Here is a 12,998-nt window from a genome sequence, read left to right on the forward strand (position 1 = left end):
CATGCATTTCACAGTTTCTAGCTCTCCGAGTGGCCTTGTACAACTTTTAAGCATCTCATCCCGATTTATGGGAGGACAATCCCAATCTTGCGATCTTGAGATTAGACTTCGTTTGATAGGTGATTACCTGAGCGTTGCCTTTATAGCCTCCTTTTACGGTGTGACGGTTGGTCAACGTCAAAGCAACCAGTTCTCAAACAAGTAATCTCAAATCACTCAGGTATTGAGGATTTAGTGTCTAATAATTTTAATGAAATTTACTTATGACAGATTTTCATCTCTTACAGTAAAGTTTCATAGGTCTTGTCCGATACTAGTCTTCTCAAAGTAAGTATATATGCAAATGATTATGACATTGCCATGTCCACATAGTTCAAGAAACAGAACTACTAGTCATCTTGCATTCTAATCGTCTAACGTTTTCTATGCGTCCAATTTTATAGAAAACTCCGACTAGGGACCATTTTCAACCTTTGACATTCAAGTTCACTTGATAGACATTTCTTAGTCACAGGACTGGTCCTGACAGTCTATCTTGAATATATCGTCAAATTGAAGGGACTCATCATTTAATAAACCACAAATTAAATGGAAAAATGAATTCTTTTCATTTATTGTGAATGATTAACCAATAATGTTTTACAAAGACTTAAACTCTAAAACTTTAAAACATTAAACAGGGATATCAAAGCCATTCTCCAATATGCTTGATTCCCATAGCTGCAGTGTGCGAGTTGTGCTTCGCCTGCGGCAGAGGTTTAGTCAATGGATCTGATATGTTGTCATCAGTTCCAATCTTGTTTATCTCGACTTCTTTTCTTTCAACGAACTCTCGTAGAAGGTGAAATCTACGAAGTACATGCTTGACTCTCTGGTGGTGTCTAGGCTCCTTTGCCTGTGCAATAGCTCCGTTATTATCACAATACAGGGCTATTGGTCCTTTAATGGAGGGGACTACACCAAGTTCACCTATGAACTTCCTTAGCCATATAGCTTCTTTTGCTGCTTCATGTGCAGCAATGTACTCCGCTTCAGTTGTAGAATCCGCAATGGTGCTTTGCTTAGCACTTTTCCAGCTTACTGCACCCCCGTTGAGGCAGAAGACAAACCCAGACTGTGATCTGAAATCATCTTCGTCGGTTTGGAAACTTGCGTCCGTATAGCCTTTAACAATTAATTCATCATCTCCACCATAGACCAGGAAGTCATCTTTGTGCCTTTTCAGGTACTTCAGAATGTTCTTGGCAGCAGTCCAATGCGCCTCTCCTGGGTCTGACTGGTATCTGCTCGTAGCACTGAGTGCATACGCAACATCCGGGCGTGTACATATCATAGCATACATTATTGAACCAATCAATGATGCATATGGAATCCCATTCATTCGTCTACGCTCATCAAGTGTTTTTGGGCACTGAGTCTTGCTTAGAGTTATTCCATGAGACATGGGTAGGTAGCCTCGCTTGGAGTCCGCCATCTTGAACCTATCAAGCACCTTATTGATATAAGTGCTTTGACTAAGTCCAATCATCTTTTTAGATCTATCTCTGTAAATCTTGATGCCCAATATGTACTGTGCTTCTCCTAGGTCTTTCATCGAAAAACATTTCCCAAGCCAAATCTTGACAGAGTTCAACATAGGAATGTCATTTCCGATAAGTAATATGTCGTCGACATATAATACTAGGAAAGCAATTTTGCTCCCACTAACCTTCTTGTATACACAAGATTCGTCTGCGTTCTTGATGAAACCAAAGTCACTTACTGCTTCATCAAAACGTATATTCCAGCTCCTGGATGCCTGCTTCAATCCGTAGATTGACTTCTTTAGCTTGCATACCTTTTTAGCATTCTTTGGATCCTCAAAACCTTCAGGTTGTGTCATAAACACAGTTTCTGTTAAAACGCCGTTTAAGAAAGCAGTTTTGACATCCATCTGCCATATTTCGTAATCGTAATATGCAGCGATTGCTAACATTATCCGAATAGACTTTATCATTGCAACTGGTGAAAAGGTTTCATCGTAATCCACACCGTGGATTTGCCTGTAACCTTTTGCAACCAATCTAGCTTTGAAAACTTCAAGTTTCCCATCCTTGTCCTTTTTCAGTTTGAAAACCCATTTGCTTCCAATGGCTTGGTAGCCATCTGGCAAATCGACCAAATCCCATACTTGGTTTTCAGACATGGAGTCTAATTCAGATTGCATGGCTTCTTGCCATTGCTTGGAGCTAGGGCTCGTCATAGCTTGTTTGTAAGTCGCAGGTTCATCACTTTCAAGTAATAGAACGTCATAGCTCTCGTTCGTCAAAATACCTAAGTACCTTTCCGGTTGAGATCTATATCTTTGCGATCTACGCGGGGTAACATTTCTAGATTGACCATGATTCTCACTAGATTCTTCTAAAGATCTCTGAGTTTCATCCTGAATGTCATTTTGAGCATTCTCTAGAGTTTGTTGTTCGACTCGAATTTCTTCGAGGCCTACTTTTCTCCCACTTGTCATTTTGGAAATGTGATCTTTCTCCAAAAAGACACCATCTCGAGCAACAAACACCTTGTTCTCAGATGTATTGTAGAAGTAATACCCCTTTGTTTCCTTTGGATAGCCCACAAGGATACATTTGTCAGATTTTGGATGAAGTTTGTCTGAAATTAATCGTTTGACGTATACTTCACATCCCCAAATATTAAGAAAAGACACATTTGGAGGCTTTCCAAACCATAATTCATATGGAGTCTTTTCGACAGCTTTAGACGGAGCTCTATTTATAGTGTGTGCAGCTGTATTTAGTGCATGTCCTAAAATTCTAATGGAAGTTTGGCCTGACCCATCATTGACCTGACCATGTCTAGCAAGGTTCTGTTCCTCCGTTCCGACACACCGTTCCATTGTGGTGTTCCAGGAGGAGTCAATTCTGATAGAATTCCACATTCTTTCAGATGGTCATCAAATTCATAGCTCAGATATTCACCGCCTCTATCAGATCGCAGTGCCTTAATCTTCTTGCCTAATTGATTCTCTACTTCACTCTGAAATTCCTTGAATTTGTCAAAGGATTCAGACTTATGCTTCATTAGGTAGACATAACCATATCTACTGAAGTCATCAGTGAAAGTGATAAAGTAGCTGAAACCACCTCTAGCATTTGTACTCATTGGTCCACATACATCTGTATGGATTAAACCCAATAGTTCATTTGCTCTTTCTCCAACTTTAGAGAAAGGTTGCTTTGTCCTTTTGCCAAGTAAACATGATTCGCATTTACCATAATCCTCTAAGTCAAATGGTTCTAGAATTCCTTCCTTTTGAAGTCTTTCTAAGCGTTTCAAGTTTATATGGCCTAATCGACAATGCCACAGATAGGTGAGATCTGAATCATCCTTTTTGGCCTTTTTGGTATTTATGTTATATACTTGTTTGTCGTGATCTAATAAATAAAGTCCATTGACTAATCTAGCAGATCCATAAAACATCTCTTTAAAATAAAACGAACAACTATTGTCTTTTATTAAAAAGGAAAATCCCTTAGCATCTAAGCAAGAAACTGAAATGATGTTTTTAGTAAGACTTGGAACATGGAAACACTCTTCCAGTTCCAAAACTAGCCCGGAGGGCAACGACAAATAATAAGTTCCTACAGCTAATGCAGCAATCCGTGCTCCATTTCCCACTCGTAGGTCGACTTCACCCTTGCTTAACTTTCTACTTCTTCTTAGTCCCTGTGGATTGGAACATAAGTGTGAGCCACAACCTGTATCTAATACCCAAGAAGTTGAATTAGCAAGTATACAGTCTATAACGAAAATACCTGAAGATGGAACGACTGTTCCGTTCTTCTGATCTTCCTTTAGCTTCAAGCAGTCTCTCTTCCAATGCCCCTTCTTCTTGCAGTAGAAGCATTCGGATTCAGAAGTGGGTTGACTGACCTTCCTCTTTACAGATTTGGCGCCGGTTTGCTTAGTTGGGCTGGCCTTGTTGCCACCTTTCTTAGCATTCCTCTTCTTTCCAGATTTCTTGAACTTGCCCCCACGCACCATAAGCACATCCTGCTTATCACTTTTGAGCGTCTTTTCAGCGGTCTTCAGCATACCGTGAAGCTCAGTGAGCGTTTTGTCCAGACTATTCATACTGTAGTTCAGTTTGAACTGATCATACCTGCTATGAAGAGAATGGAGGATGGTGTCTATAGCCATTTCCTGAGAAAATTGTTGATCCAGCCGACTCATATTCTCAATGAGTCCAATCATTTTGAGAACATGTGGACTTACGGGCTCGCCTTACTTAAGCTTGGTCTCAAGAATTTGCCTATGAGTCTCGAATCTTTCGACTCGAGCCAGATCTTGGAACATGTTCTTCAACTCACTGATGATTGTGAAAGCATCTGAGTTGATGAACGTTTTCTGCAGATCTGCACTCATGGTGGCGAGCATTAGACATTTCACATCCTTGTTGGCATCAATCCAACGATTGAGGGTTGCCTGAGTGACCCCGTCGCCTGCGGCTTCGGGCATCGCCTCTTCTAGGACATACTCCTTTTCTTCCTGCATAAGAACTATTTGCAAGTTCCTTTGCCAGTCAAGGAAGTTTTTCCCGTTCAACTTCTCCTTTTCGAGAATTGATCGAATGTTGAATGAATTGTTGTTTGCCATATTTAAAACTACAATTGAAAAGAATAAACAAATAAATAACCATTCACAGTTTCTCTTAATAAACTTAAATTCTAGCATACATGCATAATTCAATGTTCATTAAGCATTTTATTCAAGTTATGTGTTCCGGCAGGTGTGAATAAAATGATTCCAAGATCCTAAAATCATTGAAGAACTAAGCACAGTTTGTCGACTTAATCCTAAAACATCTTAGGTAAGCAAAAGCCTTTTGCTAATAGTCTAGAAACTATTCTTGGTTGATAGGTACGTCTAAGAACTTATTAGGTAAACCTATCGATTTTGCCACGACATAAAAGGACTCCTTACTTATATCATCGAATTTCACCAAAACTAACATGTACCCACAATTATTTGTGTACCTTGCCCCTTTAGGACCAATAAGTAACACCTCGCTGAGCGAAAACTATTACTAGATTGATGTAAAGGATATCCAAGCAAGTGTATATTTTGGCATGGCACCTTTTAACTCAATTTTTAAGTTTGGAACTTAAGGCTCTTAATATGTTGGTTAGATTGTAAGTGAACTAAAATCCTTAATCATGCAACATAATCAAGCTTTTGATCTCATGCATTTTAAGACATATTTAAAAGCAATAAATAACTTAAAACATGCATAAGATAAATGTGATCTAGTATGGCCCGACTTCATCTTGAAGCTTTAACTTCAAAGTCCGTCTTGAAAATCTCCGTGGGAGGCACCATTTTCTTCAAATAAAATCTCCGTACGCACAACAGCGCTCGCTGCGCGCGAGCGATCGATGCTTGGCGCAGCACACGTGGCACGCGAGCTTACGCTCGCTGGGCGCGAGGCTCCGCACGCTTGCGCGAGGCAGTGCGTGTTGTGGCGCAGCTCGCTTGCTGCCCACACGCGACTGCTCGTGCCTTTCTCTCGCCCTCGCCCATTCGCCTATTGCACACAGCCCACGACACAAGGCAGGGCTGCTGCCTTGTGCTCGTGCACCATGGCCTTGCTCATTGCATTCGTACCGCATGGGCGACGAGCTCTCTTGCTCGTCGTCACATGCCCGCACTATACAACACCCCTTAAGGGTAACACGTAGCGTCCATTGCTTTGTGCGTGCAAGTTATATGAGCGAATCGCATAAAAAATTTAAAATTTATATTCAAAATTATTGACAAATTAATAAATAATATTAATTTCATAATTTCAGGGCGAAAAATCGAAAATTTATTATTCAATTGATTTCCGATTAACATGGATTCAAGTCTAGGTCATAAAAATTTAAAATTTAACATAAATTTACAATTTTTATGGTGGTTTTTAATCATAAGTATCTAATTAAATTATAACTAATTATGAAAATCAAATTAATTCTAAATTATTCCAATTTTCAACAAATTAATCATAATTACAAATTAGATTGCATAATTAACAAGGCTAGGCATTCAAACTTGTTAAACATATGCAGTAGGTCAATCAAACATTCAAGATTTATCAACAAGAATCGCAAATATTTAATTTAACATCTTAAATTTACGAAATTTTGCATTCGAAAAACTAAAACCTCCGAAAAGTCATAGTTAGGCTTCGAATTTGAGAATTCTGGGTTCGGCCGAAAAATACTACTTTTGTCAAAATTTTAGAATGCCTTTTACATGCGGAATTGACACAAAAATCACTCGATTTGGATGAGTAACGAAGAAACTGCCGAAAAACTGCGTACGTATAATTAAATAAACGCAATTTGCAATTAATTAACAATTACGAAAATTAATCACCCCTTTTAATTCTTGCAAATTTGTAATATTTAACCATGTTCATGCAATTTAGATTATGAAAATAATAAGAGGCTCGTGATACCACTGTTAGGTTATGATACATATGACAATTCATAAATCATGCGGAAAAACCATAAAGCCAGGAAAACATATTATTTACACATAATCATTTAGCATAGTTTAGATGCATACACTTTGTTGCGTGCCCTCCCTAGCTGTGCCCGAACCGAACAAGAACAAGTCTTTAGGACTCCAAGTGTCGTCCCTCCGTAGATAGTCCACAGCACGTCCGGATCCGCCTTAAGATTGACCAACTAGAATCGCCCTTAAGGTACTACTTATTTTCGGCTAAATGGGCAAGAGTTATGGCTGATTTTTCTGCTTAAAAATCCTAGCTTTGAATACTTAAAAAACTTGTGTATAAATAATGACCCTAGGCCCTTATTTATAGAGGTATGGAAAAGGAATTGTAATCCTACTAGGATGTGGATTTGTTAATTAGAACTTTATTAGGACTCTAAATAACAAAGCAAATCTAATAAGATTAGGATTTTAATCTTCGCATGAATCCTAATAGAATTAGGGTTTCCCGCACACGCATCGTACAAGCCGTGCACCTGCGCAGGCCTTGCGGCCCACGACAAGCGCACAGCCAATGTGCGGTGCTGCGTGCGCGCGCGCGCCCTTGGCTGGGCCTGGCCTTGCGCTGGGCCTGGTCGAGGCGTGCGTTGCTGCGTGCGGCTCGCTGGGCGATGGCCTGGCTTCGTGCTGGGCCTTCGTCTAGCGGGCCTCGTCCGATGCTAATTCGTACGATATGCTTCCGATTAAATTCCCGATTCCGGAATTCATTTCCGATACGAACAACATTTAATATTTCCGATTCCGGAATTAATTTCCGTTTCGAACAAATATTTAATATTTCCGTTTCCGGAATTATTTTCCGATTCCGATAATATTTCCGATTCTGACAATATTTCCGTTTCCGGCAATATTTCCGATTCCGGCAATATTTCATTTCCGATAATATTTTCCGATACGTACCATGTTTCCGTTTCCGGCAACATCTACGACTTGGATAATATTTATATTTCCGATACGATCCATATTTCCGTTTCCGGCAATATCATCGTTTCCGGAGTATTCATTTCTTGCCTGTGACGATCTCAGCTCCCACTGAAACCAAGATCCGTCGATTCCGAATATCCATAGATGGAGTATTTAATGCCATTAAATACTTGATCCGTTTACGTACTATTTGTGTGACCCTACGGGTTCAGTCAAGAGTAAGCTGTGGATTAATATCATTAATTCCACTTGAACTGAAGCGGCCTCTAGCTAGGCATTCAGCTCACTTGATCTCACTGAATTATTAACTTGTTAATTAATACTGAACCGCATTTATTAGACTTAATATTGAATGTATACTTGGACCAAGGGCATCATTTCCTTCATTTTCCAGCTTACTGCTCCTCCGTTGAGGCAGAAGACAAACCCAGACTGTGATCTGAAATCATCTTTGTCGGTTTGGAAACTTGCGTCCGTATAGCCTTTAACAATTAATTCATCATCTCCACCATAGACCAGGAAATCATCTTTGTGCCTTTTCAGGTACTTCAGAATGTTCTTGGCAGCAGTCCAATGCGCCTCTCCTGGGTCTGACTGGTATCTGCTCGTAGCACTGAGTGCGTACGCAACATCCGGGCGTGTACATATCATAGCATATATTATTGAACCAATCAATGATGCATATGGAATCCCATTCATTCGTCTACGCTCATCAAGTGTTTTTGGGCACTGAGTCTTGCTTAGAGTCTTTCCATGAGACATGGGTAGGTAGCCTCGCTTGGAGTCTGCCATCTTGAACCTATCAAGCACCTTATTGATATAAGTGCTTTGACTAAGTCCAATCATCCTTTTAGATCTATCTCTGTAAATCTTGATGCCCAATATGTACTGTGCTTCTCCTAGATCCTTCATCGAAAAACATTTCCCAAGCCAAATCTTGACAGAGTTCAACATAGGAATGTCATTTCCGATAAGTAATATGTCGTCGACATATAATACTAGGAAAGCAATTTTGCTCCCACTGACTTTCTTGTATACACAAGATTCGTCTGCGTTCTTGATGAAACCAAAGTCACTGGCTGCTTCATCAAAACGTATATTCCAGCTCCTGGATGCCTGCTTCAATCCGTAGATTGACTTCTTTAGCTTGCATACCTTTTTAGCATTCTTTGGATCCTCAAAACCTTCAGGCTGTTTCATAAACACAGTTTCTGTTAAAACGCCGTTTAAGAAAGCAGTTTTGACATCCATCTGCCATATTTCGTAATCGTAATATGCAGCGATTGCTAACATTATCCGAATAGACTTTAGCATTGCAACTGGTGAAAAGGTTTCATCATAATCCACACCGTGGACTTGCCTGTAACCTTTTGCAACCAATCTAGCTTTGAAAACTTCAAGTTTCCCATCCTTGTCCTTTTTCAGTTTGAAAACCCATTTGCTTCCAATGGCTTGGTAGCCATCTGGCAAATCGACCAAATCCCATACTTGGTTTTCAGACATGGAGTCTAATTCAGATTGCATGGCTTCTTGCCATTGCTTGGAGCTAGGGCTCGTCATAGCTTGTTTGTAAGTCGCAGGTTCATCACTTTCAAGTAATAGAACGTCATAGCTCTCGTTCGTCAGAATACCTAAGTACCTTTCCGGTTGAGATCTATATCTTTGCGATCTACGCGGGGTAACATTTCTAGTTTGACCATGATTCTCACCAGATTCTTCTAAAGATCTCTGAGTTTCATCCTGAATGTCATCTTGAGCATTCTCTAGAGTTTGTTGTTCGACTCTAATTTCTTCGAGGTCTACTTTTCTCCCACTTGTCATTTTGGAAATGTGATCTTTCTCCAAAAAGACACCATCTCGAGCAACAAACACCTTGTTCTCAGATGTATTGTAGAAGTAATACCCCTTTGTTTCCTTTGGATAGCCCACAAGGATACATTTGTCAGATTTTGGATGAAGTTTGTCTGAAATTAATCGTTTGACGTATACTTCACATCCCCAAATCTTAAGAAAAGACACATTTGGAGGCTTTCCAAACCATAATTCGTATGGAGTCTTTTCGACAGCTTTAGACGGAGCTCTATTTATAGTGAGTGCAGCTGTATTTAGTGCATGTCCCCAAAATTCTAATGGAAGTTCGGCCTGACCCATCATTGACCTGACCATGTCTAGCAAGGTTCTGTTCCTCCGTTCTGACACACCGTTCCATTGTGGTGTTCCAGGAGGAGTCAATTCTGATAGAATTCCACATTCTTTCAGATGGTCATCAAATTCATAGCTCAGATATTCACCGCCTCTATCAGACCGCAGTGCCTTAATCTTCTTGCCTAATTGATTCTCTACTTCACTCTGAAATTCCTTGAATTTGTCAAAGGATTCAGACTTATGCTTCATTAGGTAGACATAACCATACCTACTGAAGTCATCAGTAAAAGTGATAAAGTAGCTGAAACCACCTCTAGCATTTGTACTCATTGGTCCACATACATCTGTATGGATTAAACCCAATAGTTCATTTGCTCTTTCTCCAACTTTAGAGAAAGGTTGCTTTGTCATTTTGCCAAGTAAACATGATTCGCATTTACCATAATCCTCTAAGTCAAATGGTTCTAGAATTCCTTCCTTTTGAAGTCTTTCTAAGCGTTTCAAGTTTATATGGCCTAATCGACAATGCCACAGATAGGTGAGATCTGAATCATCCTTTTTGGCCTTTTTGGTATTTATGTTATATACTTGTTTGTCGTGATCTAATAAATAAAGTCCATTGACTAATCTAGCAGATCCATAAAACATCTCTTTAAAATAAAACGAACAACTATTGTCTTTTATTAAAAAGGAAAATCCTTAGCATCTAAGCAAGAAACTGAAATGATGTTTTTAGTAAGACTTGGAACATGGAAACATTCTTCCAGTTCCAAAACTAGCCCGGAGGGCAACGACAAATAGTAAGTTCCTACAGCTAATGCAGCAATCCGTGCTCCATTTCCCACTCGTAGGTCGACTTCACCCGCTTAACTTTCTACTTCTTCTTAGTCCCTGTGGATTGGAACATAAGTGTGAGCCACAACCTGTATCTAATACCCAAGAAGTTGAATTAGCAAGTATACAGTCTATAACGAAAATACCTGAAGATTGAACGACTGTTCCGTTCTTCTGATCTTCCTTTAGCTTCAAGCAATCTCTCTTCCAATGCCCCTTCTTCTTGCAGTAGAAGCATTCGGATTCAGAAGTGGGTTGACTGACCTTCCTCTTTACAGATTTGGCGCCAGTTTGCTTAGTTGGGCTGGCCTTGTTGCCACCTTTCTTAGCATTCCTCTTCTTTCTAGATTTCTTGAACTTGCCCCCACGCACCATAAGCACATCCTGCTTATCACTTTTGAGCGTCTTTTCAGCGGTTTTCAGCATACCGTGAAACTCAGTGAGCGTTTTGTCCAGACTATTCATACTGTAGTTCAGTTTGAACTGATCATACACGCTATGAAGAGAATGGAGGATGGTGTCTATAGCCATTTCCTGAGAAAATTGCTGATCCAGCCGACTCATATTCTCAATGAGTCCAATCATTTTGAGAACATGTGGACTTACGGGCTCGCCTTTCTTAAGCTTGGTCTCAAGAATTTGCCTATGAGTCTCGAATCTTTCGACTCGAGCCAGATCTTGGAACATATTCTTCAACTCACTGATGATTGTGAAAGCATCTGAGTTGATGAACGTTTTCTGCAGATCCGCACTCATGGTGGCGAGCATTAGACATTTCACATCCTTGTTGGCATCAATCCAACGATTGAGGGCTGCCTGAGTGACCCCGTCGCCTGCGGCTTCGGGCATCGCCTCATCTAGGACATACTCCTTTTCTTCCTGCATAAGAACTATTTGCAAGTTCCTTTGCTAGTCAAGGAAGTTTTTCCCGTTCAACTTCTCCTTTTCGAGAATTGATCGAATGTTGAATGAATTGTTGTTTTCCATATTAAAAACTACAATTGAAAAGAATAAACAAATAAATAACCATTCACAGTTTCTCTTAATAAACTTAAATCCTAGCATACATGCATAATTCAATGTTTATTAAGCATTTTATTCAAGTTATTTGTTCCGGCAGGTGTGAATAAAATGATTCCAAGATCCTAAAATCATTGAAGAACTAAGCACAGTTTGTCGACTTAATCCTAGAACATCTTAGGTAAGCAAAAGCCTTTTGCTAATAGTCTAGAAACTATTCTTGGTTGATAGGTACGTCTAAGAACTTATTAGGTAAACCTATCGATTTTGCCACGACATAAAAGGACTCCTTACTTATATCGTTGAGTTTCACCAAAACTAACATGTACTCACAATTATTTGTGTACCTTGCCCCTTTAGGACCAATAAGTAACACCTCGCTGAGCGAAAACTATTACTAGATTGATGTAAAGGATATCCAAGCAAGTGTATATTTTGGCATGGCACCTTTTAACTCAATTTTTAAGTTTGGAACTTAAGGCTCTTACTATGTTGGTTAGATTTTAAGTGAACTAAAATCCTTAATCATGCAACATAATCAAGCCATAATCTTATGCATAATTAAGACATATTTAAAGCAATAAATAACTTAAAGCATGCATAAGATAAAGGTGATCTAGTATGGCCCGACTTCATCTTGAAGCTTTGACTTCAAAGTCCGTCTTGAAAATCTCCGTGGGAGGCACCATTTTCTTCAAATAGGATAAGCTATAATTAAAACTAATTACAACTATTTGATGGTACGCAGACCATATTTGAATTGAAAAACAACTTTGGTACTTTAGACCAATTACATTCAAATTAATGGTAAGCAGACCATATTTTCTATCCTATTTGGGCCATACTAGTCACTTCATAACCTGCAAAACAGTACATATACAATATATACCATTCACCCATTCATTATCATGAATGGCCCACATAGCTGGTTAGTAAAACACATTATGCATCACGTAAACATTTGCAGCAATTAATCAAGGGCACCAATAATCTACCAATTATTCAGTCCTTATTAATTCTAATCAAGTTGATTTAACCTTAAGGATTCGTAGACCTAATCAAGAGTTTATGACTAAAAAGCGCTCCCACTTAAACCAATAAATTTATATGCTTTACTAATTTTAAACATAAAAATGTATTTCTAGTCTAACCGGAAACATACAAATTTAATTAAAATTTAAAGCTCATATGAATTTATAATTGAATCCAAAAAGTTTAATTTAATTTCAGTCGTATTTAAATTAATTCATGATTTTAATTTTAGTAAAATAATTAGAATAAATAAAATTTATTATAATTACAATATTCTAAATTAAAATCCAAGAAAATAATTTAAATTATTAATTTTAAAATTAATTAAAATCACGTAAACTGAAAAATTTCAAATTAAACATTCAAAACGATCTAATCGCAACGCAAACACCCTACGCATCGCACGCCCATGGGCCACACGCACACAGCCATCGCTGGCCATGTGCGCGCAGCCCATGCGCTCGTTGCATAGCTGCTGCATCTTCCATCGC

The sequence above is a fragment of the Spinacia oleracea genome, chromosome 1 (genome assembly GCF_020520425.1).
Source record: "Spinacia oleracea cultivar Varoflay chromosome 1, BTI_SOV_V1, whole genome shotgun sequence".
Lineage (NCBI taxonomy): Eukaryota > Viridiplantae > Streptophyta > Magnoliopsida > Caryophyllales > Amaranthaceae > Spinacia > Spinacia oleracea.